At 45.0% G+C, this 25,943-nt stretch overlaps 1 non-coding gene across 1 annotated transcript; it reads right to left on the bottom strand.

The window, feature by feature from the left end:
- Window positions 1-3,563: 3,563 nt before the first annotated feature.
- On the bottom strand, window positions 3,564-3,635 carry Trnaw-cca. The gene has a single exon. It is a non-coding gene; the product is annotated as a tRNA-Trp (tRNA).
- Window positions 3,636-25,943: the final 22,308 nt, after the last annotated feature.

Below are 25,943 nucleotides of genomic sequence, written 5' to 3'. Positions count from 1 at the left end.
GGACGGGAGGAGTCAGTCGATTGCTAACCGTCCTGGCAATGGTTCTATAATCAAAATTTTGCAATGTTAGCGGCCGAAAATTGTCAATACGTTTTTGTCCCTTGTTCTTAGGCACTAAAAAGATTCTGCCTTCCTTCATCTCGATGGGCATAACCGCTTCTTTTATTATTTCATTTAAAACCTCAGTAAAAATGGCCTAAATTGTTTCAAAATTTACAATAAAATTCTTTTTGCAGTCCGTCTGGTCCCGGGGATTTATTCGCAGGCGACAGAAGGATCAACTCGTAAACGTCATGTAAAACGTCAGCTAAAATGTCACTGTTGTCTTCAGAAGTAATGTCCCGATAAAGGGCCTGAACGACTTCGACCACTGAACCCTCGTCAATGTGTTCCGTAGCATACAAGGCTTCATAATGTTTCTGTATTTCTTGTACCATGCCAGATTATTGGCAGAGTAATGTCCCATTGCTGGTCAGTAATTCATCAATGAACGTCCTCCTACGTTGTGACTGATGTTTAAGGAGATGATACATGGACGTCATCTCTTCTGCCATCAGAGAACGGGCTTTGGAGTTTATCTTCAATCCTTCGAGTTGGTGGCGCTGGATGCTGACGAGTTTACCTTTGATAGACTTAATATGTTGAAGAGACCTGGGAGAAGTCTCAGATTTTTCGTAAAGCTCTCTCAGGGTGATAAAATTCCATAGTCTGCCTAAGACGTTCGGCCTTCTGTCTCCCATAAACCACAAAACACTGACGTAGCCTTTTTTTCGTGCCACTGGTCCACCACTCTATTTTTGAGTTAGTGAACGGAGACAAACTGTCCATGATTCGCGAACGACTTCTTCCACTTCCCTGTCCCTCAAGTGGGAGACGTTCAGCATCCAGTGGGTTCTGAACTGCTTTGTGGGCTGTTTGCCTAAGTTGACCGTGACGGAAAATGTGCTGTGGTCAGGAAAAGGGGCTGGGATGACATCAACATCGAGATCTCTATCACTAATACTGTCGGCGACATACACCCAGTGAAGACGACTGCACTAATGCGAGGTAAAGAATGTAAATCTCACAAGGATGGGATATTTCAATTCCCAAGTGTCCTCCAGCCGAATGTGTTTTAAAAGCTCATGCAACGCCTTGCAATAATTAAAGTGGGGCGCCTGGTCTTTCACATTCAATACACAGTTAGAATCACCACCGACTAGGAGGTACGGCGGGTTTTTACGAAGCGGGTACACAATATCTTCTTCGAAAAACTTGATACGTTCGGCATTCTTGTTACTGCCAGACGGTGAGTATAAAATTACAACAGTGACACCATAAATTGTACAACCTATGCCTCTACCGGATGCTAATTTTTCAACGTTACGAACTGCAATGCCTTCTCGAATCAGTATAGCCGTACCTGTAGCATCTTCGAGAGCTACATTTACAATTGTTGTAAAGCCAGATACACGAAGATCGATCGTCGCAACTTCTTGTAATAACAAGATGTCAGTTTCAGATTCGTAGATAAACCGCCGTAAAATTGAAAGTTTCAGGTCTGTTATGATTCTGTTGATGTTCAAGGTCAATATCTTACAGGCTTGCATAATTTTCCAAGTTCACGTTGGCCTTTTATATATTTGCCGTCAAACTTCAGTTCCCTCTTACCAGTCCATTGACGAAACGATCATGCCACCTACTGTTTGACCGTCGGTAGTGGGAGTTTTGGTGTCGGCATTTTTGTTCTTTTTCCTCAAAATGTTGACATTCGGTCGTACTTCGTCTTTCCGCCTTCCACTGTTGACGAAGCCCTCTGTAAAAGGCGGTCTCGGGGGATCGCGGCAGAAGTCTGCGTCGGCCCCGCCCACCGCCTCCACTCACCATTGTGATTGAGTTGATTTGCGCCGCGGCGGCTGTCTGCTGACATCACTACCCTCACTTTTAGATTGTTTGTCGACACGCGCATCCCCGACCTGTTTGCCGTGGAAGCTCTGCGGATGGGGCTCGCCTTGTGTACTTTCCGCCGCTAGTGACTTCCTTCCACATCCTGGCTGTGCTTCGCCTGGTACCACTAGTTGTGGTGTTCCAAATCCGGTATCCAGGACAGGTGTCGGAGTCTCTTCCCCAAGCCGCTGCTCAGGCGCGCTAGTTGTGTTTGTTATTATCGGGACGTTAACTGTTTCAGCAACGGTGTTCACAACCAGCGTCCATACCGGAAGTGCGGACACAAGACTGCCGGAATCTTCTCCGAGACCGTGCACTGTGTGGTAGGAGTCCTAATACGGACTACTCTCATCACAGGTCCTTCTCCGTTCATGAGTTGAAGCAAGATGCCTTCAATGGGAGGCTGGTCGGCTGCTTTTCTCTGAGCCAACGGCGGAAAATCATTCCCAACCACTATCTGAGTATCTTGCATATTTACACCGGATGTTGAAGCGACACCATCTACCTCGTGGTTCGGGGATGCCAACTCAGCTAACGTCAGGTCTGCCGTAAGTGACCACTTTCATTACAAATGTAACAGGTCTCTTCCTGGCCACTGTATGTAACTTGATCTTCGTATCCACAAACAACTGTATGGGACGGAATATTAACCCTGACATGCATTTCAACAGAACGTATACCGCTATGACATTGTAATTTGTGCTGACTTGACCAGCGTTCGTTCCTGATTGGTTCAATCTCTCCATACTTCGACAACACGTCTCTTAGATAACCATTCTCTACTTCCGGCGGCAAATTGATCACAAGCACAATCTTGTTCTCAATGTTGGCATTGAAAACTGATACAGTACTCACCGAAGAATCTCGATGACTGAATTCCACACTGCCACCGTGTTTCGGGAGGAGTTTATCCAGGACAGGATTCAGTAGCTTGACAGAGTATCAGTATTGTTCCATGTCGTAGTATGCGGTATGAACTTGTTCGGAGGTGATGCCAAACGCATTCACAATCCATTCGTGAATCTCCAAATAACTTTGCTGCGCATTCCTGGTTTACTTATCAAATTCAAACCGTAGTGCACTTTTTCTGGGAAACATCGTTGCTATATTAACGATTAATCAGCGGCCATGACCGCCAAATATAAGACACAACACACATAACAAAACACGAGAATAAGACGAAACGAACACGTCGAAGAATAATACACGAAACGCAGAATGGAGGACAATAGTTGGCGACTTTCTACGCTGTGACGATGCAGAACACAAGGTACGTCCACACGCAAGCGCGTCACAAACGGGACGCTCTACAACTGAGCTATACAACCTTTCTCTTCCCATAACTTAGAGAAAAATATTATACTCTGCCTGGCTAAAGACGTCTAATCGAGCAAAATATTGTGTAATCATTATCTCTCAGTTATATATTAGCGTTAAACGATATAAATATCAAAAATACTAGACGCTTCGCGCCTGGAGAAAGTGCGATTCGGCGCCTTCACCTTAATGTCAGAACGCGAAAATTGCACTAGTAGCTTTTTTTCAAGCAAGTTCTGTTCGTCCGTTCTCCGTAATCGTTTGGTATCTGATTAAACTGACATACTCGCCTATGGCTTTCGTAAACGAAAATTTCATTGTGACCCCGACGTGATTTGAACACGCAACCTTCTGATCTGGAGTCAGACGCGCTACCGTTGCGCCACGGAGTCGACGCTGTTTAGGTCTTATCATGAGTAGGCTCCTCGGACACTCAGTGTGCCGTTCCAACCTAAGAAATGATGACAGCGGAATCCACGAGAGACTTGTCCCAGATGTGCTTGCTCTGGCGGGGGTGTAACTCAGTGGTCAGTTCCGCCGTAGCAGCAGTTGTGTGCGGACTTTGCAATATTATTGGGTTTCGGTTGCTCTGTATATAAAATATTTGTCATACAAGAGATGAATAGCCATCGAGCTGTAGTTGTTAAAATGTTATGCATCACAGCACAAATGCTAGGAAAAGAAATATTTTTGTAATGTGAGTCTACACAAAGACAAGAGTCCAGCATTAACTGCTTCAAATAAACACTACGACCCGACGAGCGCAGATATGCAAATAATTGCCGCAGCGCTCTATCCTAATAAGATAGGAAACATATGAATCATCAAAATTTTGTCTTTTGTTATAAATAGTTCTAGAGATTCGGTTACCTTTTACTGCTTCGATGCTGACGTGTTAAGGAGTGCAGTGTAGCATCGCTACATATTTTATATTTTTTCGAACGAACGCTTCAGTAAACAATGCGATGCTATGAAGTATTGATGCACACGCAAGCACAATTAATTTTTTGAAAATATTGGACATACAAGAAAGGACACTGTCGTAGCACGGGATGTGCGTAAGAAGTGTAAAATGTAAGTTTTATATTCCATGGTTACTTGTTCACGCTTAGTGATATGAATTATTTCAGAATATTCTGATGTGTTATAATGAAATCCCTTTTTTTATTCTTTTCTTTGAGTAACCTCAGTGTTTTTCCGTTGTATGCAAACTAGATTACAGGGCAACTCTTTACAGCCGTACTTGGATGTTTTTGGGAGGCTACTAATATATTCAGTCGCAGATTTGATAACCGTTACCATAACCCACTTTCCTTCGTTCATTTCCCTTTCAATATTCAGTTAGGTCCCTTAGGCATTTGTATCGAAAAATCAGACTGCGTGAAGGCAATCCGGGTTAAATGTCGGGTTCAAACCACCTTTGCATCATAAAACACTATTCCTCTTGGACACAATCGAGAACCGACGCATCGCAGTTCACAAAATCTGCTCTCTCTCTCTCTCTCTCTCTCTCTCTCTCTCTCTCTCTCTCTCTCTCTCTCTCTCTAACCTGCACCAAAATCGGTAAACAAATTATCGTGAGTGCAAGATCTAGTATAATTACTATCGTCATACGAGATTGCATACAACTTACAAAAATATATTTAAATACGGCGCCCGAACAGGGACCTGAATGAAAACTAATCTGTTTTCTTTTTGTGTTTCATTCAACCATCTGGTGGAGATTTGGTAGCACATCCGAGAAAAAAAGCAAAAAAAGACGTATTTACGGAAAACGCAGTTAAAATCTACGTCCGAAGGCAATAGCAGCGCGCGAAACAGCGGATGTGAGTACGACTTTCAAATACGTGTGAAGTCTTGCGTAAAAAAACCGCTTCTTTTGTAGTCATAAAAGCATTTCTATCATTATTTCGCTTCAATAGTTAGAAATTGTACAGTTGAGTTTGTCATTGCTGTTAACTTTAGGAAGGCAAAATATATGCTATCCGTGTCAATTTCAGTGCTTTTTAAGTAACCTTCATTTATTTTATTCATCCAGTTTCCATATTGGCATTTTAGCCTGTCAGTATTTCAGCTGTTAAATATGTGTGGTCCACATCTGACAATCAGCTCGCGAAAACATTGGCGCGCCTAATAAGTGACTATCGTAATTCCAAAAGATCTTCTTTGGCCCGTGTCGTTGTAATTCCTCTGAACCTAAGATGGCTGATGAATAACAGAGGCAGCTTCGATCGCGAACGGGTGTTACTAGACCCTAATCCCGAGCTGAAGGATTACCTGTTGACGAAATGATGCGCGATGTACCGGCGCAACAGTCCGCGTCACAATCGCGAGAATACACGCCGAAATGAAAACTCCTCTCCAAACAAAAATTAATATCCTGCCATGTGATTTCGGATCTTAGATAGGTAATCTGGCAAGTAAAAGTGACAATCTTGAAACTCACATTGGTAATCTACCTAGTAAAAGTGACAATCTTGAAACCAAAATTGGTACCTTAAAACATACTCTCGGAAGCAAGATAATGTTGCCACGAACATGACAAATCTTGAAACTGGTATCCGTGAGACAGAACAAAGATTAGACTGTCACATAATTACCATTACAGTCAGCGTAAGTGATTTGCAAACCCAGATAGCTGATGTGGATGCCAAGTTACAAGAACAAAATAGTACAATTGGCAGTAAATTGAACAGTCTTGAATCACGAGTAGAGGATATTAAAGTGCGTACGGGTAACACAAACTTTGTTATCAGTGATATACAAAGCCAAATTAAAAATGCAAATGATAAAATTGAAGAAGAAATTAAAACTATTGCCACTAAGTACGCGAACGAACTAGGCGCAAATGTAAGTACTAGAATAGACAGTGTCCTTTCCAAGGTTGAATCCTCTGATACCAACGCTGGTAAGTAGTTCTCAGACTTGCAAGCACAGGTCGAAGTATGTAAATCTACCGCGGACAAGGAGAAGGGTCAATCTGGGGTACAGAAATCATAGATAAATGCCACACACATACTGATTTCGAGAGACACTTTCTGAATAAGTTTTGGAGCTCTGGTACCCAGAAAAGATTCCGAAGGGAGATTTATAATGCCAAACCCTTTTACACCAAAGGAGGAGTTCTTGAACGTTACTTTGAAAAGTACTTACGCAAAATTCAAAATTGGGATACGCCATCTCCACGAAACATACTGTGATTTTAGATTCTAAACTTCACGTGTCCATCAGAGAAAAATTGCTTAATGTAAATGAGGACGACCAAGAGGTTTTTCTTTCAGTGCTTGATAACCTAGACATGATACATGAGGATGTGCGTGCGAGTGCGCGGTAAAATTATAGTAATTGACCGCCCGCTCCGCAACAGCACGCTGCAGACGGTAGCAATGGAATGTCATACCAACCTAACACCGGTCAGCCTAACGTGCAGCAGTGTAATAATAACAACAACGACGACTTTAATCGCCTTAACGGGAAGCCACGGAATAAATATCAGAACCAAAACAGATATAATCCCATTTACCAGACTACGCAGCAACAGTCTGGCAATTCACCATTAAATTATAACGGTAATTACCAGTACAATAACAACAGAAAGCGTAATGGAAATCGCAGTGGGAGAAGGCGATGGAACAACTATGCGGACAACAGTAGTACAATCAGTAATATGACTTTACTCCATCACCACTAATGAGTTCTTCTGTTCAGCTACCGAATATGACACTTCCGCAGCAACCACATCAACAGTTCAGAAACAATGCGCAAAACCATCCGCCAGATTCTTTTCAGGACACAGCAAGCCAGAATAATCCGAGAAACCCAACTATCTTTTACACGCAGGCAAATCAAGTACCAAACATTGTATCAAATGAAACGCCTTTAAATGAATCACAGTTTGTGTGGAATACTAACGCCAATTTTCAGCCGAATATGCCCTATTTTCAGCCGAATATGCCACAGAATCCTGTTCAGGTGAAAGTAAATGGAAGTTCACTTGCACCTAATACGGAAAACTAGTAGCAGCTTCTTCATGCCGCCTCGGGGAAACTGCGGGACAATCCGGGGGAGGGGGGGGGGGCGGGGGCGGGGGCGGGGGCGGGCGGGACACGTCAATGTAATTAGGCACGAAAACGACTGTGACTTACGAGACGACCTGTTAAACGAAAATGACACATATAACAACGAAGACCTGTGGGAAAACCAAGTCCAAACATCAACTGTTACTCACATTTCCGACATACTCATTACTGCTATTATTGATGATAAAAGTGCGAACATAAATGCTTGATCAATGTGCGTGTGCGTGTGCGTGTGCGTGTAAGAAAAGTGTGTTCTGTTACTGAAATTTCTTCACCCTTCTTTCAAGGATGTACTGAATCCGGAGCTGTGGGCTCCCTGGTACAGAAAGTCAGCATACAAATACAAGCACAGATACAATTCGAAACAGATAGTATACAGTGTGCGTTCTTACTGGTTAAGAACTTTTCCATTCCATGTTCGTTGGGAATGGAGTTTCAACGTAAAAATCGTGCCATTATCGATCTCGATGAAGATAAGTGTGCATTAAGACTCATCGATCGAAATTTAGTCATACATCTGATGAGGATAAATGTCAGACTATCCAGTCTTGAACGCAAAGTAAAGGTACGCAGGCTAGCTTACAGGCAACAGTATTACAGTAGGTTTGACAAGTCCGGTGACGTCGGCAATGGCCCTGACTTGTTGGCAACTGTAGATGAATTACGTACGAAAACCTTTGAAACAGACGGACTAAACGACCAACAAAAATATGAACTTTCGTAACTAGTTAGCAAAATTTGTCAATATCTTTTCCAGGAAACGAGGCATCATAGCTAACTATGAATTCGATATGAAGGTGAAGCCCCCATGATACCTTTTGTAAAACGACGTATTCTGTTCTCCAGGCCCAGAAGGAAGCAGTTACACAAGAAATACGTAAGATGCTAAGGTGGAAAATCATAGAACCTTCTGGCTCTCCATATAGTAGTCCCTCGTTGCCTGTTTCCAAGCAGGATGGAAGCGTTAGACTTGTGTTACAAGCGAGAAACATCAATATTACCATCATACAGTTTATACACGACCTGAAGCCCTAGAGAAACAAATACAAAAATTCCATGGTGGTAAATTCCTGTCTTCAATTGATTTTTGAAGCAGCTATTGGCAAGTAAAACTGTCATCATCCAGGATGTACACAGCATTCATCTTTGCTGGTCGTTCTTATCATTTTAGAGTAGTACCGTTTGGTCTTAACATCAGTTCTGGTGTTTTTATTGCAGCACTTGATCATGTGCTACGTCCGGAGTTATTTGATCAAATAACCGTCTACGTTGATGATTTAACTTACAGCAACAGTTTCCTGGGAGAAACATTTGGCCCTAATACAAGATTTTCTGACTTCAGAGTTACAGCTAAATTACAAATGTCTAAATTCGCTAAAAGAGAAGGTTTTAGGACATTTAATGTCTTCTGAAGGCCTCTCTCCTGATCCCAGCAAGTTAACAACTATAAGAAATTTTCCTGTAAGTAGCACTAAAAGGCAACTAAAATGTTTCATAGGATTAACTTTATTCTTTCGTCGTCTCATTCCAGATCACGCAATGAACAGTCCAGCGTTGTTGAATTTGCTTAAGAAAAAGTCCATTGGATGTGGACTTCAGAATGTCAGAATGCCAGAATGCCTTTGAGAAAATTAAAGAAGCTCTTCTAACAAGTAACATCTTAAGTCATCTGAACATGAATTTAGACTTGTGTATTTCTTGCGATGCATCATTTCAGGGATTAGGTTCCTGTTTGTTTCAAATTGACAAAACAGGTGACAAAGATGAAATCAAAACAATCAATTTTGCCAGTCGAGTCCTAACAGAGTGTGAGAGACTGTACTCGGTAACTGAATTAGAGGGATTAGTCATTCTGTGGGATTTTAACCATTTTAATTACTATATTCATGGGCTTAAAATCAAAGTATACTCAGATCATAAAGTGTTGCGCTTTTTACCCTCCTGCAAAGCTTGTCATCCTAGGCTTACCCGATGGTGCCTGTTTTTATAAGAGTATGATTTTGAAATTATTTACAAAAAGGCCATGAATAACATTACTGCTGATGCATTGTCACGTATGACGGAAGGACTGCCGGAGCCTACTAAATTAATAGAACAGATTTCTAATCATAAGATACTTGTCATGAAAGATCCTCTGCACCGGAGTTCCTTTCTTCGTCTTTGCCGTCAAGTGAACACTCTACAAGACACCGATCGCAATTGGTTAAAAATTAAGCAACTTTTTCAAAACAATCCTGATCATTCATTGTGATCAAAAGCAAATCATGAAATTGTGCAGCAGTTCCTCGTCCTGTTTCTAGAATCGCACAAGGTCTTCAAAGAAAATTGCAGTATCTGCCTCATCGCCGATATTTATGATCGTCTCTTAATTTGTTATATTTCCTACCTTGGGTGTCACGACTAATTGTAGGAAAACTGTGTGTATGTCGGGGGCATACAAGTAGCCCTTCAAACATTTTAATTTTACATCAGATTCTATTCGACTTAAATTGGTAGTTACAATTTTGTAATCCTGCATAATAAAAGGAGAGGGTATAATATCAAGGCGTTTCGTCAGCCCAGGAAGGCTGCATGTTCGACCCTGGCGGGTGGGTGGTATCCATATACTAATCAGGGCCAGAACTGTCAACATTCATCCCCATGTCCGTATCTTCCGAATGCTGCATGACCTGTCCCCATCGTCTGTGCCGATTCCCTCGCATTCGTCCGTCCTGAGCTGCTTGATGGTGCGCTGTAACTTCTGTTCCAGTGTCTCCTCTTACCTCTACTTTTAGTCTGGTTTCTTTTGTCTTCCTTTCTTCGGAGGACGAGCATCCTCGAGCGGTTCGTGTTTTTCAATTTTCGCTGTAGTAGTAGTAGTAGTAGCAGCAGCTCCCGTTGGAGACTTCTTTCACGGCAACGACGCTTATTTGCAAGTCACTTCAACGAAATGGGAAACAGTCGGCTGGTCACCAGAGTTCAGAGGTGGGAGACTCTTTACAGACAGTTTAATATGCGTATTGGGAAACTGATACAGTAGTTCCACAGAGTCAATACCAGCAGTGGAAGGTTCAAATTTCCGGCTCAGTTTGTTGGATCACTTTATATGACAGGAGCAACGGGCACTTGGCTTGCCGCAGCGTTGTTTACATCGGCGGCGTTAGCATCTTGTGAACAGCCTCAGCCTCATGCAACGTTTGCGTGCTTACGACAGACAGATCGACAAGGCCCTCGGCGTACGTGGGCTTATTGCCACCCTGTCCTGCTGAAAAAGCATCACGCCATCCTAAAACTCGAATGGGTTTAGCATGCGGACACGCGGACTTAATATGTTCCGGAGATCCACAAAGTACACATGCACGTGGTTGCCCTTCGTACATAACGAGCGCCCGGAAGTCTTGTACCACGATATTCGATGGGATATGCTTGGACAGGTCGATACGCGCAACCCTTACGCCATTATCCACGTTGAAGTGCTTTAGACCACTCCACTGCTCGTGGTGAATTTCCAACACGTTTCCATAGTGGGACAGAGGTTGTCGAATACGATCAAGTTCAATTTCAAAGGGCAGGTTAAATACGCGAACCATGCGCCGACCTAACCCAGCATGGTTAACGTTAAATTTACAAATTGTATCATTAGAATTAATGAATTCGGCAGTACCTTTCGTTAAATCCATCACAAACAAACAAGGCTTGTCACTAACAAGCTTACCATAGGTGGCATTCGCCAGAAAATCTTAATAAAATCCAAGAATTTCCTCATCTCTAAGTCCCAGCCAATCGAAGACGAAATCGACTAATTCGTGTACGTGTGCTCGGCCATAAGCAAACGGGAATTGAAAATGCAACGTATAACGTCGTAACCGATCTTCCGAGGCAAAAGCCATGCTGTACTTAAAAGGCACAACCAGCTGCAGGCGCCACCTAACACCCATAGCACCCATGGAGCTTGCACTTAGACAGGTTCTAGTATAATTACTATTCTCATGCCACATTACATGCAACTTCATTGAAGATAACTGCTACGTTAAGCTGCTAAATACACACACACACACACACACATGTGTGTATATATATATATATATATATATATATATATATATATATATATATATATATACTACTAACTATTAAAATTGATTCACCAAGAAGCAATGCAGATGATAAAGGGGTATTCATTGCACAAATATATTATACTAGAACTGACATGTGACGACATTTTCATGCAATTTGGGTGCCTAGATCTTGAGAAATAAATACCCAGAACAACCACCTCTGTCCATAATAACAGCATTGGTATGCCTGGGCATAGAGTCGAACAGAGCTTGGATGGCGTGCACAGGTACAGCTGCCCATGCAGCCTCGACACGATACCACAGTTCGACAGTAGTGACTGGCGTATTGTGGCGAACCAATTGCTCGGCCGCCATTGACCAGACGTTTTCAATTGGTGAGAGATCTGGAGAATGTGCTGGCCAGGGCAGCAGTCGAACATTTACTGTATCCAGAAAGGCCCGTACCGGACCTGCAACATGTGGTCGTGCATTATCCTGCTGAAATGTAGGGTTTCGCAGGGATCGAATGAAGGGTAGAGCCACGGGTCGTAACACATCTGAAATGTAACGTCCACTGTTCAAAGTTCTGTCAATGCGAACAAGAGGTGACCGAAACGTGTAACCAATGGCACCCAATACCATCATGCCGGGTGATACGTCAGTATGGCGAAGGCGATGACGAATACGCGCTTCCAATGTGCATTCACCGCGATGTCGCCAAACACGGATGCGACCATCATGATGCTGTAAACAGAACCTGGATTCATCCGAAAAAATTACATTTTGCCATTCGTGCACCCAGGTTCGTCGTTGAATACACCATCGTAGGCGCTCCTGTCTGTGATGCAGCATAAAGAGTAACGGCAGCCATGGTCTCAGAGCTGATAGTCCATGCTGCTGCAAACGTCGTCGAACCGTTCGTGCAGATGGCTGTTGTCTTGCAAACGTCCCCATCTGTTGACACAGGGATCTAGATCTGGCTGCACGATCCGTTACAGTCATGCGCATAAGATGCCTGTCATCTCGATTGCTAGTGATAAGAAGCCATTGGGATCCAGCACGGCGTTCCGTATTACCCTTCTGAACCCACCGATTCCATATTCTGCTAACAGTCATTGGATCTCAACCAACGCGAGCATCAACTTCGCGATACGATAAACCGCAATCGCGATAGGCTACAATCCGACCTTTATCAAAGTCGGAAACGTGATGGTACGTATTTCTCCACCTTACACGAAGTATCACAACTACTTTTCACCAGGCAACGCCGGTCAACTGCTGTTCGTGTATGAGAAATCAGTTGGAAAATTTTCTCATGTGAGCACGTTGTAGGTGTCGCTACCGGCCCCAACCTTGTGTGAATGCTCTGAAAAGCTAATCATTTGCATATCACAGCACCTTCTTCCTGTCGGTTAAATTTAGCGTCTGTAGCACGTCGTCTTAGTGGTGTAGCAATTTTAATGGTAAAAAGATTGTAATACTATCTGTAGAGTACAAGCATAAACAAGATGATACACAGGATTAGTACGCTGTCGACACGCATCAACGAGAAACTTAAATCATGTGAGCATCTGAAATAAAATGCATTTATCAGTTGGAGAGCAAGGTTTGTGTTAGATGTAAGTTAGGTTTAAGTTGACTGAGCCACGAACGGCCGCATCCAAAGTACTGACAAAATACGTAATATAGTAGGGATGTGCTAAGTGCCACCTGCTATAACTAGTTTTAAGAATAACAAAGCTCTCTCTCCTAAAAAATGGAATAAATTAAATTGATCATTCGGACCAGAATGACCGCTCATGTATGAAAATTGGTTATAGTTGACTACTATAACGAGGTATCTTTATCTTTTTTAATATATTTTTTTATAAGTTCTATGTAATGTGGTATGACGATAGGAATTATACTAGATCTTGCACTCACGATAATTTGTTTACCGATGTTGGTGCAGGTTGGAGAGAGAGAGAGAGAGAGAGAGAGAGAGAGAGAGAGAGAGAGCAGATTTTGTGAACTGCGTTGCGTCGGTTCTCGATAGTGCCCATGAGTAATAGTGTTTTATTATGCAAAGGTGGTTTGAACCTGACATTTAACCCGGATTGCCTTCACGCAGTCCGATTTTTCGATACAAATGCCTAGGGGACCTAATTGAATAGTGAAAGGGAAATGGACGAAGGAAAGTGGGTTATGGTAATGGTTATCAAATCTGCGATTGAATATTGTAGTAGTCTCCCGAAAAGTTACTGCTGTAAAGAGCTGCCCTGTAACATAGTTTGCATGCAACGGAAAAACATTGAGGAGCCTCAGAGAAAAGAATAAATGAAGGGATTTCATTATAACGCATCAGTATATTCTGAAATAATCCGTATCACTAAGCATGAACAAGTAACCATGAAATATAAAACTTAAATTTTGCACTTCTTACGCGCATTTACACACACATTACATGAATACTTTTGTTGTGGTTTCAACGAAGATTTCTTGCAGTAAACACGCAGCACTTTACTGATTTCTTGCTTTCACGACGTGCTCAAAAATTTTTGTTTCTTTTCTTTTTTTCCTACATCGGGGTAGGTATGACTCCCACTGGGAGTGGGAGAACTTCGACTATAAATGGTAGCCGTGCACATAAGTGGGGAAATTGATCGCACTTAAGCGGTGGAGGAAAAGTAGGGTATCACTTTCACTGTGGAGGGTGAAGTGGTTGTCTAGAAGTGATGGTATGTTGGGATTACGTCGTAGCTCAGGAAATGGAAGACTGGTTCTGTGGCGAGTTGAGCAATTTGGTGGCGGTCTTTGTCTCACGTGACAAATGTTCGAGTTTCCATTCATGTTCCCGTACATGAAAAATGCAGAAGTAGTCTGTATTAAAGTGTGCTTACTTGCTAATAACTTAGTCTAACAGGAAATGTAAGGTAAGGATAACAATTTTTCTGTACATTAAGTCTTACTCTGTTATGAGTGCTTAGGTGGTGTTTTATTTATTTCGACACGTTTCGTCATTACCTGACCTGATCCATAAATTGGGTCTGTCAGTATTTCTGTTGCAATTTTCGAAGTCTGGTTTAAGATTTTTTATTTGTGTCTTTGTGGTTTTATAACGTATGAGTGCTTAACTCATTGTTTCATAATATTTCATTTTGAAAGTATTTCAAACGTATTTGGCGTTCGCGCCCATTGCACAGAGGAATGCTGATTGTTGAGCGCACAGCGTACGTAGTGTTATGGCCGTGCGTCAAAGTTACTTGACAATAACTTCGCGGTTTCGCAGCGCTGGCAGCAAGTATTATGCACGAGGCCGAGTGTTTGGTGGCTACCAGCCACGTCATAAATCTTATACACTTTCGTCGACTCGGGAATACAGGAGCAGCCAGACACGGCAACTTCTGATACCTAGAATGTAATCTTATTCACACCTATGTAGAAGAATATTTCCTAAGGAAGGTGTACAGAACCAGTTGAGGTAAATACAAGACTTATTCACTTGCACTGTCTGGCTTCACATCGTTGTTACGCGGTACAAGTACTTACAACATTAACTTCACACACGGCATTCCACATGTGTCCATATAGTTGTCACCTTTTCAGTTCACACATTACTATCAATTCGTGTCCTCATGTATTTGGTCGTCATGTTAAGGTTCACACGCACCATTTTTATAAGCGTTCATTAATTGCTCGTCTATAGTCAGTTCACACGTCGCAATTCATACGTGTCCATTAAGTAGTAATGTTTCATTACTATAAAGTACAATTAACATTCGGTATACATACTACGTCTAGAGATTATTTACAAAAGAGTCTCTGTGACTACAAAGCCTGACGAAAAACATGTCTCCTATTCATAAGTAGTGCTTCCAGGGGCACATTGGGTTTACACTTAGTTGTAAATACTTTTATTCTTTCCTTTTTACAGTAGTTGCTCTTTTCTAAATGTCAGCTCTTTAATTTTCTCTCCATTAATTAGAATGATTTTAATTGGGTTCTACGCAAGGAAGACCAGTGTCCGAATATTAATTTTGGTCAGGAGTTAAAAGATTTAGTTGAAGGGATGGACTTGAGAAATACTTGGTGCCATCTTCGCCCACGGGTGACAGGATATACCTACGGTACCACTACATCCGCTAGTCGTCTGGATAGATTTTATATATCTAAACACATTTTCGATGCTGCTGGGGATTGTAAACATACAACACTTAGGCATGTCTCGCAGAAAATTTTTTTGGGTCGAGGCGTTTGGCAACTGAATATTGTACTGTTGGATGACGAAGACCTTAAGAAGGATCTTGATGCCACGTGGCAATGGTGCCTCCAGCGACAACCAAAATATAGGGAGCGTGTTAGTTGGTGGACGGAGCTTGTGAAACCGTGAATAGGGAAATGCCTTTGTCAGTTTGCCGGGGATAAGGCGTACTGGAAGAAACTTACGTTAGAGTTTTATTTTACCGGACTCCGACAGTTATATAATGATTCATCTGCATTGCCCGACAGTCTTGGTTTTGGTTGTTGTTGTTGTTGTTGTTGTTGTTGTTGCTGTGGTCTTCAGTTCAGAGACTGATTTGATGCAGCAAAAATTACCGCTTTGGTCCGTGAGTCACTGGCAGGAACGCAAGTACGGGCACGCGCATGCGACGACTCCTCTAACGAGTCACCGTCGTTGTACCACGTCATACGGGAAGCTAAACGAAGCAGACAGAAAATAGTTACTCAACTGACGGATGACGACGGGTATGTTTATAATGAGCAAGGCTCGCTTAAGATTTTTATTGAGAATTATTTCAGACAACTTTACTCCACGCCGGACATACATATAGAGGCGGGGGAGGACGTTTTGTCTAAAATTACGGCAGCCGTGGATGCGGAAGACCACGCACAATTACTGGCAAACGTAACTAACTTGGAAGCGAAATCTATCATCACGTCTGCTGCGAAGAGGAAACCTGCGGGGTTAGACGGGTTACCGGTTGAATTTTATATTCGATACTGGGATATATTTGGCGCCGAACTGACCATAATGTGTCATGAATTGTTAACACGTGCTGAATTTCCACCGCAGTTCACCGAGAAACTGACTGTGTTGGCACCCAAAAAGTCTGAAGAGAATGCACTTGGTAGCTTTGCGACCCATAACCCCACTCAAATCTTTACTAGGATTATGAAAGCGAGACTTAAACCAGTCCTTAGTTAAGTCCTTGGCTCTTACCAAATGAGTGTGGTCAATGGCCGTTCAACGATAGACGCCCTGAGCGAATACAGAGATATTGCATATCTGACATAGATTTGCAAGACCACGTTGGCAATAGTATTTTTTGACTTCGATAAGGCATTTGATAGAACTAACCACAGATTTTTGTTCAAACGCTGGAAAAAATGGGTTTCAACCAGAATTTCGTACAGATAATAAGGCATGTATTTGCAATACATCTTCCCGCCTGAAATTCGACGACCAGTTAACAGCTCCTGTGCCATTTCACCACGGTGTGCGACAAGGGTGCCCGCTTTCTAAGAATTTTTTCGCCATTGCTGTCGAGCCACTGCTGAAGACGTTTTATGTCACCTTACCGGGACTTAGAACCCTGACACGAAGACGATCTGTCAAGCCTATGCTGACGGTATCAGCGTAATTATCAACGACAATGAAGAGTTAGATACAGTGCGTCGTCTTGCAGGCCGGTATGCCAGTGCCTGCGGTGCGCGACTCAATGAACGAAAATCCAAAGTTCTGCACTTAGGTCGGCAGCCTCACTTTGCAAACACTGCTTGGTTAGAGGCAACCCCCAGTTCAAGCACCTTGGATTGATCATCATTCCAAATCCACGGGACATGGTGAAAGTGAATTGGGAACAGAAGCTAAACGTCTTTCGAGCTTTGATTCGAGAGCACAACATGCGGTCTTTAGACAGGATTCAGAGGGGACTCTCCGTCAACTGTTATGTTCTCATCAAGCTTTACCACGTTGCGCAGTTCTGCCTACACCTACCGATATTGCGAATAGAATTTTAGCACTTGCCGGCTGGTACATTTGGCGGGGTAATATTTCTAAAGTTGCTTTCGAGGCTACAGCTTTCCCTCGGTATAGATGTGGTCTCGCTATTAAAGACGTCGAATTACAGTGCTTGGCGATTTTTCTGGCTTGCACTTTAAGGATCCTACAAGGCACTCAGACATGTCTTACAGGAAGTCTGTTCCAGCAGTTACGTCCACAAGATATCACGTCACCGATAAATGCCGGGCATATCCATTCCGAGCTCGTTCACATACGCAGGTATTACGTGGAGTTCAACTACGTTCATGCATACCTGCAAAAATTCAATACTGCGGCTTTCTACAGTGCATTCGCAAAACGGCAGCAGAATAACCCTATTGAATTGAAGTAAGCTGGCAAGAACTGGAGACGAATTTGGATGAATATCAGCAATCATCTTCTTCATTCTCGGGTTAATTCCGTGTGGTATGACGATGTGAATGAGCTGTTGCCAACAAGGGAAAAATTGTGCAAAATCAACTTACGACCTATTCCGTATTGTGACACGTGTGGCCATGTGGAAACGTTGCAACACATATTTCACTGCAGAGATCAGACGCAAATCTGGAATTCGACGAGAAAGAAACTGGCTCCTATAAATAGAACGACGCCCCTCCGCAATACGACTGCAAAATTTATACCACACGGACTGGCAATCCCCCTGCGGGTCCGGGTAAGAATAGGCCCGAGATATTCCTGACTGTCGTAAGAGGCGACTAAAAGGAGTTTCAACCGTTTCGGGCCTTCCATGTGATGGTCCCTCTTGGGGTTTGACCTCCATTTTCAAAATTCTACAGAAGTACGAGCCTTTTGGGGAAGGACACCTTAGGTGGTGTACCACTGGTCCCAAGTGCACTAAGACCTTGGCACTCAGCATTGTACCGGCGTTGTAACCATACCCACTATTCCTCAAATTGGGCCTAAACGCCTGATGGGTTGTACAAGTTACGCCCATAGTGCGTCTCCATCTGCACCAGCGATCATGATGGACTTTCCATGGCACCAGAAGTCCAGCACGGGTAGCCAGCCCGTAGTGGTGGGGTCGTCATGTACCCTCTAGGTTGTAGCCCCCTGACAACACAGGGATCGTACTGCCGATACCTGAGCTGCACCCTCCCCACGTCGGCCAAGGAGTACATGCCCGTCTCCTTGGGGCATCAGGACTCCCGGCAACGGTCATCCTGCCAGGTGGCCCTTGCTGAGGCTGGGTGGCGCCCGTGGGGAGAGCCCCTGGTCGGAGTGGGTGGTATCGGGGGCGGACGTTTCGCAGATGAAACGTCAACACGTATCAGGTCGCTCTGCGGCCGAGTCTTTCAAAAGAAAAGGTACCGTTTCTAGTTCTGGTTCTCCTGCCCTTTCCCCCTTGGCCACTCCCTGGGAGGAGGGACAGGCCCGCCGGCTTGGGGCGAAGTACTTCCCCCGCTATTTGGTCTGTTCTCGAACCGATGGGGGGGGGGGGGGGACGTTCGCCACCTCCAAGCCCATGTTCTTTGTTCAGCACATTGAGGACATCTTCGGGGAAATCGAGGCTCTCAGCAAGATGCGTTCAGGGTCCGTTCTTATCAAGACCACCTCCGCCACACAGTCGGCAGCGCTCCAGGCGTGCGACCGCCTAGGGGGACATCCCAGTATCCATTGTCCCACATCTGGCACTAAATAGGACACAGGGGGTTATTTTTCATCGTGACCTCCTGCTACAATCTGATAAGGAGCTCAGGGCCAACCTGGAGCGCAGAGGCGTGCATTTCGTCCGGCGAGGCCCCAAAGACCATCGAATCGACACCGGGGGCTTTATCCTCGCCTTCGAGGGAGACGTTCTCCCAGAGAAGGTAAAGGTGATGTGCTACCGGTGCGACGTGCGACCTTACATCCCGCCTCTTATGCGCTGTTTTCGGTGTTTGCGCTTAGGGCACATGTCGTCACGGTGTGAGGCTGAGCCCCTTTGTGGCGATTGTGGACGTCCTCTTCGTGAGGAACATACATGCACCCCACCACCTCGGTGCGTTAATTGTCCTGGCGTCCACTCGCCTAGATCCTCTGACTGCCCCGCATATCAGAAGGAGAAGAAGATACAAGAACTCAAAACTTTGGATCGGCTCTCTTATTCTGAGGCCAGGAAGAAGTATGACCGCCTCCATCCTGTGCTGTTGACCACTTCGTTTGCCTCAGTTGTGTCCACTCCTTCCGCGGTATCCTCACTCCTATCCTGTCCCCCCTCCGCCTCCTCCGCCCATCAGGGGGCTCTGCCTCCGCCTCCCAAATCCCTCCCTTCCAAATCCTCCTCCCCCGTGGCCCCCGCCCCCTGTGCCCCAGGGGCCACCCTTCCTCCTCTTCCTCCTCCTCCTCCTCTTCCTCCTCCTCCTCCTCCTCCTCCTCTTCCTCTTCCTCCTCCTCCTCCTCCTCTTCCTCCTCCTCCTCCTCCTCCTCCTCCTCCTCCTCCTCCTCTCCGTGAGAAGTGATCGTCGTCTCAGGCGTCCATAGGGGAAACGTTCCGGACCCCAGCTTTCGAGGTCCGGCGTTCCAAAACGGACCCCGCGCGTGAGGACCTTCTTCAGCCTTCCAAGACGGCCTCAAAGAAGAAGTCTCTATCCCCCTCTCCACCCTGGCGCGTTTCGTCAGACGCTCCATCCGTGAGTCGCTGCTCCCGGCCGTCCTCAGTTTCGCCGGGACACTCTGCTGCCAGGCGCTCAGCTGGCCTCTCATCGGCAAATGATGCTGCCCCTCCTACACAACCGGGGACAGCGGCCGCAACTGGTGATGACACGATGGAACCGGATCCGCCTCCCGTCGGTTGTAGCATTGTTCCCTCGCAACCTGACCCTCCGCGGCCGTCAAGGTGACCAGCTCTTCCCCCGTCTCGTTCCCCCAATTTTTTGACTAGTGATGGCGTTGTTTCATTGGAACATAGGGGGTATTCGATTTAATCGGGAGGAATTACAACCGCTCCTCTGCCTGCACTGTCCGCTCATCCTTGGTCTCCAGGAAATCAAGTTGCGCCCGACTGACCGTATTGCCTTTACCCACTATACCTTGGAGCGGTATGACCTCAACCCTGTGGACGGTATCCCAGCTCATGGTGGGGTCATGTTGCTCGTTCGGGACGATGTCTATTACCATCCCATCCCATTGACCACCCCACTCCAAGCAATAGCTGTCCGCATTACTCTTTCTGCTTTTACTTTTTCAGTTCGTACCATCTACACTCCACCATCATCTGCTGTTAGTCGGGCTGACATGATACACCTGATCGTTCAGCTTCCCCCGCCGTTTTTATTGTTCGGCGACTTCAATGCACATCATCCCCTTTGGGGCTCTCCTGCATCCTGTCAAAGAGGCTCACTCTTGGCGGATGTCTTCAACCACCTCAATCTTGTCTGCCTCAATACCGGCGCCCCGACTTACCTCTCGGACTCTACTCATACCCACTCCCACTTGGACCTCTCGATCTGTTATACCACTCTTGCCCGTCGGTTCGAGTGGTATGTCCTTTCTGACACCTATTCGAGCGACCACTTCCCCTGTGTCGTTCGTCTCCTGCACCACACCCCATCCCAACATCCTTCGAGCTGGAACATACTGAAAGCTGACTGGGGACTTTACTCCTCCCTGGCGACCTTTCCGGACCACGATTTTCTCAGTTGTGACAGTCAGGTCGAATACCTCACGGCTGTTATCATCAATGCTGCCGAACGTTCCATTCCTCGTACTACCTCTTCTTCACGTCGCGTTTCCGTCCCCTGGTGGAACGAGGCTTGTAGGGACGCTATCCGTGCTCGACGACGTGCTTTACGCACCTTTCGCCGCCATCCTACGTTGGCGAATTGTATTGAATATATACCCAAACCCGGGAAGGATAGACACCTTCCTTCTAGTTACCGCCCCATTTCTCTTACAAGCTGTGTCTGTAAGGTGATGGAGCGCATGGTTAATGCTCGGTTAGTCTGGATTCTTGAATCTCGACGACTACTTACTAATGTCCAATGCGGCTTTCGTCGCCGCCGCTCCGCTGTTGACCACCTTGTGACCTTGTCGACATTCATCATGAACAACTTTTTGCGAAGGCGCCAAACGGTAGCCGTGTTCTTCGACTTGGAGAAGGCTTATGATACCTGTTGGAGAGGAGGTATCCTCCGCACTATGCACAGGTGGGGCCTACGCGGTCGCCTGCCCCTTTTTATTGATTCCTTTTTAACGGATCGAAAGTTTAGGGCACGTGTGGGTTCCGTATTGTCCGACGTCTTCCTCCAGGAGAACGGAGTGCCTCAGGGCTCCGTCTTGAGCGTAGCCCTTTTTGCCATCGCGATCAATCCAATTATGGATTGTATTCCGCCTAATGTCTCAGGCTCTCTCTTTGTCGATGACTTCGCGATCTACTGCAGTGCCCAGAGAACATGCCTCCTGGAGCGCTGCCTTCAGCGTTGTCTAGACAGCCTCTACTCATGGAGCATGGCAAATGGCTTCCGGTTCTCTGAAGAGAAGACGGTTTGTATCAACTTTTGGCGATATAAAGCGTTCCTTCCGCCATCCTTACATCTCAGTCCCGTTGTTCTCCCATTCGTGGAAACAACTAAGTTTCTAGGGCTCACGTTGGATAGGACACTGTGTTGGTCTCCACATGTCTCTTATTTGGCAGCCCGTTGTACACGTTCCCTTAATGTCCTCAGAGTTCTTAGCGGTTCATCTTGGGGAGCGGATCGCACTGTCCTGCTTCGCTTGTATCAGTCCATTGTCCGATCAAAGCTGGATTATGGGAGCTTCGTCTACTCGTCCGCTCGGCCATCCCTCTTGCGCCGGCTCAGCTCCATCCACCATCGAGGGTTACGTCTTGCGACCGGAGCCTTCTACACTAGTCCTGTCGAGAGTCTTCATGCTGAAGCTGCCGAATTACCATTGACCTACCGGCGCGACATACTGCTGTGTCTGTATGCCTTCCGGCTGTTGTCTATGCCCGACCACCCCTCTTACCAGTCCTTCTTCTCCGATTCTCTCGACCGTCAGTACAGGTTGTATGTGTCTGCCCTGCTGCCCCCCGGAGTCCGCTTTCGTCGCCTGCTTCGACAGTTGGATTTTGCCCGACACCACCTTGGCTCCAGGCTCCGGTTTATATTTATCTCGACCTCAGCTTACTCCCGAAGGAGGGTACTCCGGCTGCAGTGTATTGCTCACGGTTTGTCGAACTTCATGCTCGACTTCCCGGTCACACCTTTATTTACACCGATGGCTCCAAAACTGACGATGGTGTCGGCTGTGCCTTTGTCGTCGAGGCCGCCACCATCAAATACCGGCTCCTCGACCAATGTTCAAGCTTTACGGCCGAGCTTTTTGCTCTCCATCAGGCCGTTCAGTATGCCCAGCGCCATTCATCGTATGTACTTTGCTCTGACTCACTCAGTGCTCTTCAGAGCTTTGGAGCTCCCTATCCGGTCCATCCCTTGATTCAACGGATACAGCAGTCCCTCCATTCTTTCGCTGATAATGGTGATTCTGTCAGCTTCCTGTGCGTTTCCGGACATGTAGGAGTGCCTGGGAATGAGGCTGCGGATGCTGCAGCCAAGACTGCAGTCGTCCTGCCTCGGCCAGCCTCCCATTGTGTCCCGTCATCTGACGTTCATGGGGATCTATGTAAGTCGCTTGTGTCGTTGTGGTGGGATGCTTGGTCATCCCTCCAAGGAAACAAGCTCCGGGCCGTAAAACCGCTCCCAACTGCTTGGACAACCTCCTCCCGACCATCTCGGCGAGAGGAGATCATTCTGACCCGGTTGCGGATTGGGCATTGCCGGTTTAGCCACCGCTACCTGCTCTCCAGTGACCCAGCCCCGCAGTGCCCTTGTGGTCAGGCATTAACAGTGCGCCATGTTTTATTGTCGTGTCCCCGCTTTAGTCAATTTCGTGTTGTCCTGTCCCTGCCATCTACTTTACCAGATGTTTTAGCTGATGACGCTCGAGCAGCTGCTCGTATTCTGCGTTTTATAACTTTAACTGGCTTGACGAAAGACATCTAACCTTTTTACTTATTTTATCTGCATCTTTGTCAGGTCCTTCTGGTGTCCCCCCCCCCCATCCCTTTGAGTTTTACTAGATTCCATGTGCTCTAACAACAGTGACTGGGCGCTAATGACCTCAGCAGTTGAGCGCCCTTAAACCCCACCAAAAAAAAGAAAAGACTGGCAATTATTTCCGAAATCTAAGAACAATAGCTATACGTGGTTAATCGGGCAGTACATACATTATATGCTCGCAACTAAGACGCCTAGTCTTTCTGATTGTCATTTTTTTTCTTCTTACCGAATGTCGTGCGATTAAAAGAAAACGAAAGTACAAAAGTTTCAGAATTTTCTAACCGTGGCAAATGGAGCACTTGAAGAGTACGATCCATTTGGAACGTTAGTTTGTTTTATTTCTTTATTATCAGGGTATCAGCTATTATCAGTTTTTACGGACTTATTGCTTCACAAAATGCATATTCTTTGCAACTAAGGAAAAAGAGAAGCAGGACGCATACAGCGTACCAGTCTCGTTCAGAAATTATTTTTATTTGATAGTTGTTTTGAGTTGCCCAAAACACATGTTTACTTTGATTTCGACAAAGTTTAACGCAGGAGAGGAACTATACGTTTCTCAGTACCCTTCTTTCATGTATAAGGAAAATTCTATTTGTTATATCAGAACTTGAAAGTTGAATTTTTGTTATTGTTGTTTTTGTCTCCATAACTCAAAAGAAATACACAATATAACGTGGTACCTAGTACCTTTCATTATATTATATGGCAAGGAAACGTCTAAGCTTCAATCTCGGCGGACGTGCTCTCAAAGCTGAGAGATGACCATGAAGGCTGACATCATCGGAAACTTGAAATGCTGATAAATGTGGAACGACACGGAAGCATTTATCCCATTATTTCGCGAAGACAAGCTTGAAATGTCGTCGGCTTGAGACTATTCGCGAGCTGAGGGGAAAAAAAATCTTAAGCGTAGAAGCTAGCCGAAGAAGGCAAGAAAGATGAGCGTATGGATGGGCTGTGCCGGGAGAAGGCATGGAAACTTTTGCTCATCACCATATTCTATAAAATGCAGCGTACAAGAGTCTTCCCCCAAGCAAGCGGATTTCGTACATTTCGACCTTATAGCGAGAGGACGATGATCTGGAAGGCCCTGGGCTGCGATCCAAAGCCTTCGGTATGGCGTGCGGAGTACATCACATTCATGTATTTGCAACTCGTAGCAACAAGTTTTTTTTTCGAGTTACTGAAAAATGAAGGGGGCACCGGGGATTGAACCGGGGACCTTTCGACCTGCAGTTGAATGCTCTACGACTGTTTTTATTATCTTTTGGATTCTTTTATTTTATTTTAGGGTCTCCTATCTCCCCTTATAGCCCTCCTTTCTCTCTCCACAAATGCCTTCTTCGGCTAGCTTCGTGTGCTGTATTTGACGGTGTGGTAAGGCATAATCCATACTACTTCACTGAAATAAATAATATCCTTCTTTGATGTAACATAAAGAGCCTCTGTATTTCATAATAATTTAAATAAGATGTCTCTTCCGAAACTAAACAGTATTTCTCCTCCAAAGAATAAATGAAACTCCTTCTGAAACTATGAAATGAGTTCCTTCATAGTAGAAAGAAATATGCTTCTAAAACCAGTGAGATGTTTCTGCTGCTATCAATTTTTCTCTCCTTCGAAACAAAAATTTCTTCTTTTCTATAAGAAACCATGTTTGTGTTGCGCAGGCTTCCTCCAAGAAAGAATAAGAGTACAAAGTAATAAAATAAAAATAAAGTGATAGTAAAATATCTTCTAAGATTTCGGAGGTATCTCCTTCTGATGTCGCACAAAGAAGTTAACTAGCCTGTTCAAGCACTTCATGCAGTACTTTCTCGGGGTTCTGCAGAGGCCTTCACGGCTACCGTAGCGGCAACGGGGCCCACAAAGTACCCACCATACGTCCCCCCCCCCCCCCTCCCCCCCCCCCCTGGCCCCCGTAGCAATCCCCTACTTCAGCATGCATCCAGCGTGTTGTGTTTGTGAATAGTAATTATATTCCAGAAGGTCGCTGGCGCCTTTTTTGTTAATGACGTAATGGACTAAATTTCCAAGTAGCCATAAGGTAACGTTGTGCTTCTCTGGAGGAGACGACACGTTTTGTGGTAAAAGTTTGGTACTAATAGTTACGTCGCGGCCATAGGTCCTTTTTATGAAGGCTATTTGTTTTCTTACATTATCCCAGACAGACTGGTTACCGTTGCATAGGAAACTATGATTGAAAGAGTCAACTGCATTACATGTCTGACTCACGTTCGTGTTACTTAAACAGATAGAACAAAGGCTGTCATTCGTACAAACAATGTTATTTACAACCTAATACCACGCACCTTGTAAGTCTGTTGACAAGAGTTTATTATGTATATTGCGCCAGATGCTTTTACAATTTTGGTGCGGATACTAGTTTCATCGTATTTCGCCGTTCTTTAGGTGAAAGACGATCCATTATATACCTGAAAGATCTTTTGTGTTTGTCCTCGATGATTCCATCCAAGTAACTGAGCTCTAAGTAAAACTG

This window comes from Schistocerca piceifrons, chromosome 3 (assembly GCF_021461385.2).
Source record: "Schistocerca piceifrons isolate TAMUIC-IGC-003096 chromosome 3, iqSchPice1.1, whole genome shotgun sequence".
Classification (NCBI taxonomy): domain Eukaryota; kingdom Metazoa; phylum Arthropoda; class Insecta; order Orthoptera; family Acrididae; genus Schistocerca; species Schistocerca piceifrons.
This window is presented reverse-complemented; position numbering and strand designations above follow the sequence as displayed.